A 4,691-nucleotide genomic window follows, 5' to 3' on the forward strand; every position below is an offset into this window, starting at 1 on the left:
TTAATTGACTAAATTAACCGAAATATTTTGATTTGACTAATTTTTTTTAAAAATATTGATTTGATTAACGGTTAAATAATAAAATTTTTTAATTAATTCAATTTATACTAATTTGGTTGGATTATTAATTCAACTGACTGTTTGACCATCCGTATCTCCCACCCAACTAGAATGATAATCTTGTTTTCCCCATGGCAGCCTTCATTTATAATTATTTACCATCATCCATTGTTTAATCGTTTCTTACTTTTTCTTTCCAAAAAGTTTAAGCTTTTAATATACCATCTTCCTCCCTTACCGAAAATTTAAGTCTTCATCATCTCTTTTAGATATTTAAGAATATGAATCTACAAAAAAAAAAAATAGAGAAGTTCCATGTCGTTTTTCATGGGAAGAAACCTAACATATACTGCTCATGGAAAAGTGTGGTCCTAGTTATTGGTGTTAAGAGAAGCATGTACAAGTTATTCGAACATGAGAGTGATGCAATTTGAGGGTTGGAAACTCAAGTGACGAAGTTCCTTCATCCAATATAATCATCAACATTCCCATTCCCTTCATAATTTCTGATCCATTCAAAAAATTTGCACCCATACCATATATTTGTTAAATCATACTTCCATCAAAACTGTATTTCACTCATATCAATCAACGACAATCTGATAATAATAAAGTAGAAACAACTAATAAAAAAAATTTAGTCATCAAGTAAAATAAAAAGGTTCAATAATCAAGTACATAAAGTATCAAATTCGAAATTAGATCTATAACCTGATAACCCATAGCTTTTAATGAGGGTCTGAGATTAATTTCTTTCAAATTATGGTATTAATCAAAATCCCCCTTCCAAAAAAATACCTCTTTATACTTTGAACACGCATAAAATTTCTTACCTTTGCTCCAAGGTATTTGAAATACAAATCGGCTCACTCAATCCCCCCACCATAAGATTTTGAGCTTCCTATAGGCATCTCCAACTTGCAATGTCATCTGAAACAAGAACCCTAACCCTCGACTTCAGAGAATGTTTTTTCTTTTTGGACAGTAACTTTTGTAACTTATAAAAATATTGTAAATATGTTTTACTTTTTTCAAAATTATTTCTAATGGAATTTTGGTAATTTAAATAATATTTTGTAAAAATGAATAAAATATCACACATGGCAGTCCTTGATTGGTGGAATTTTTTTAAAATAATAGTTAACTTTTTGGGTAAAACAAATTTTGAAGTGTAGCTTCGGTTGAGAGAAAAAAAGTTTAGGTACTAAATTAGGAAAACTAGTATAATTTAAGTATAATATTTTGGGTTAAATCTTTATTTTATTATATATTCGTGTGATCAATTTTTTATAAGATCGATATTAATTATATAAATACAAAAGGTTTTCTTGCATTATATTATAGGAGATGATACCGTTTGAGAGAATGGTACCAAACACAAGTACTATAGTCAGCTCGCGAACTTTTTAATTTGAGACATTTAAGATTTTGAAATGTAGTTGAGAAGACATTTGTTGTTCTAAAAAAATATTTTCCATATTAACATCACCTTAGTATAGAATAAAAAAACAAAATTGAATCATACTAGTATCTTGCATATTTTATAACTTGAATCATAAGTAGAATTAACACGATCCATACTTCGAAAAATATATGGAAAAAAATCTTGATAATCTTAAAAGATGTATATTCTAATTCAAATGATGAACTCGATCAAAAACTAACAAATGTTGATAAAGAGCATATGTTAAATATTAAAGAGTGAATAATCAAACAAATATGTACTAAAACAATTAGATAAATTTTCATATGATTTGTATTTTTCTTGTTATTTTTATTAGTAAATGTGTTATCAACTCTTTTTTTAGGCTAATGATTTAATTTTAATTGTTTAAAAAAAATTATCACACTAATCATTTTTATAATAATTAATATATATTTTTTTTTAAAATAGAAATTCACACTAATCATTTTTAACATAATTATGTTAAGAGTTTCCATGAACCTTCACCTCTTCATCAAAAAATTTGTCAGATACTCCATAAAATTCTTTTTAATAAAAATTTGCTGATAAAATTAACATAAAGCTGGTAAAAAGAGTAAATAAGCATTACAAGATGGGATTAGCATTTTAAAAATAAATAAAGAAGCACCTCACATACTCTAAATGCTAACATTTTTTGTGTAGGAAAATATTTTAAAACCCTATAAAATGCTATCATTTTTATTAGTGCCCAAAATTTTCTATCTATCATAATTTCCATGTATTTTTTTAGGCCCGACCACGCCATCTCCATGTTAAACCTATTTTCCAGCTGCCCTGCAGGAAAACTTGAAGATTTCTTGAGAATCATGTTAAGAGCAGATATAAGACATCACCTATGTCGGACTCAATTTAACCAACATCATCTTAGTCTTGCTTCTTTCAAAACTTCTCCTGCATTTTATATATGGAGTCATGTTAAGGATTCGGGTCGATTTGTGCAATGTTTTCTGGGCATCTACTGGCAACAACACCCAAGCTCAATGGGAACACCTTTTCCCTCACTGTGCTACTGAAACAAACCTTCGGTATGCATAGTGTAGCAGCTAAGCCAGTCAAACCACAACGCAGCTTATATTCTATTTTCGGTTCAGTTTGACATTTGAGTAGTTAACTAGACAAGCAGTGGTACAAAACAAGCATATGCACAAATTTATAACATAAACCATAACAGGCACGTCAATTGAATATTGCTAGACTGCGGTTCAGCAAGAGAAGTGAGTTATTCTTTTCATCTCTTAACAGCAAAAGCAGTATAAAGAAGGAATCCATCCTAGAACCACTAGTACCGTGTACAAAATGCTTTGATGCATACCAGCTTTTCCTCCATTGCTGATTTCTAGCTCAAAAACATCAAGACGAGCAACAACAAATGCTTGAACACAGTTTCAGAATCTTCAAAGGCAAACGGATCCCATTTTTTTTTTTTTTTGCTCTCAGAAACCACCAGATCAGACAAATTTTAATAAAGATATTCAACTAAGTCGAGTTGTTCTCATTCTCTTTTGCAGCAGCCTCTTCTTGCAGCTTCTTTCTCCAGTAATCATCAAGTGGAGGTCCGAATATTGCCTTTCCAGAAACAACTCCAATTCTGCAAAATCCAGGTAGTCATTTACTTCAACAATGAAAACAATTACATGTAAAATCGCATTAAGCCTCATATAAAGCTCTTAGCCTATCATACATGGCAACAATAAAGGTAAATACAAAGCTGGAAACTTTGGTTCCTTAAAGCTCCAAGACTACCAAAAGAAATTAAGCTAATTTGGCAAATTGAGAACTTAAAGCTTTTAGGAAGCATCGAATTGAACTACATATACCATTTGAGAGTCATAAAGCTAAGAATAAAACCAATTCCAGCTAACCTATCCGTTTGCATTTAACAAGATTCTGATCTTCTCAAAGATAATGTTGCACAATCCTCATATAGTAAAGTTTATAAACAGTAATCTATCAGGAAGAATTCGTGTTTAGCTGCCATTGTTTTGAAAGTTCCCACTTGATTGTAACTGAATAAACTTTTAATGGGTTTTCCCAATCAGCTTAAATTCAACACTTCAACCCTCCAAATCAAATACCCAATGAAAAAATAACAAGGGATATGAGTTCTATTGAATTAAATTTGATAAGGGAACATTTCTATGAATACATAAATCAAAGAGTATATTATCTTAAGCAATAATTTATTTGGCATTTTTTCTTCTAATTTTCAGATTTCAAAGCTGGGTAACAAGCAAACAAATATGGGAAATCCAACTAATATAAAAGAAATAAATTGAAAAACAAACAAACGAACAAACAAACACCCAAGAAAACCAGAAAGCAAGATAATGAAACTTACATGACTGCTCCAATAACCATAGGGAAAGAGAGAAACTTGCTTCTTCTAAACATTTCCTTTCACCTCTGTTTTTTTGCAATCGTTTGTTAATCTTAATTTCCCTTCCTAAAAATTTGGGGAATCGAATTTTGTAATCGATTTCAGCTACGGAATTTGATGTGGAAGCTATTATCCTATTTTTTTCTTCTCTTCCAGAGTTCTGGCTGAACAATCAAAGTCTCTTCGTAATCTCCATTCATGAAAGAAGAGGCAGGCTTTCAAGCCCATTATTAGTAGGGTAGCCCAACAATCATAGCCCTCTGATTTAAGCTGCTGGATCCAACTCATTGTCACCCCGGCTATTGCTTATATTACATATATTGGTATTCACTATTTACAACGTAATAAAATAATTAAAATATTATACATTTATTAGGGGCATAAAAAATTCAGTTTAATTCGAAAAAATAAAAAAATTAAATTTTGAATTATTCAAATCGAATTAACAGAGTTAATTGAATCAACTCGATTTTTTTTTCAATTTTCGAATTCAAACCAAGTTGAATTTTCAAATTTAAATAATTCGAATAATTCGAATAAACTAAATATAAAACCATTTTACTTCTCTTCCCCTCAACCCTCTCAAAAGTCAAACCCTTTTACTTTTTTTCAAAAATTTTATTTTCTCAAACCCTAAAAACTTTTTTCTTCTAATTTCCCCCCAAAACTTTAACTTCCTCCTAAACCCTAATAATTTTTTTTCGAATTTATGTCTACTGTTTATATTATTGATTTGTTTAATCATGCTGAATCTTTATCAATTTTTGT

General features: G+C 29.8%; 1 long non-coding RNA gene across 1 annotated transcript; it reads right to left on the minus strand.

Moving 5' to 3' along the window:
* Window positions 1-2,672: 2,672 nt before the first annotated feature.
* LOC107933495 (uncharacterized) lies at window positions 2,673-4,459 on the minus strand. Its single transcript, XR_001693641.2, has 2 exons — window positions 3,885-4,459; window positions 2,673-3,134 (listed from the first exon to the last, which is right to left on the minus strand). It is a non-coding gene; the product is annotated as an uncharacterized lncRNA (long non-coding RNA).
* Between the last annotated feature and the right edge of the window lie 232 nt (window positions 4,460-4,691).

The sequence above is a fragment of the Gossypium hirsutum genome, chromosome A12 (assembly GCF_007990345.1).
Source record: "Gossypium hirsutum isolate 1008001.06 chromosome A12, Gossypium_hirsutum_v2.1, whole genome shotgun sequence".
Classification (NCBI taxonomy): Eukaryota; Viridiplantae; Streptophyta; class Magnoliopsida; order Malvales; family Malvaceae; genus Gossypium; species Gossypium hirsutum.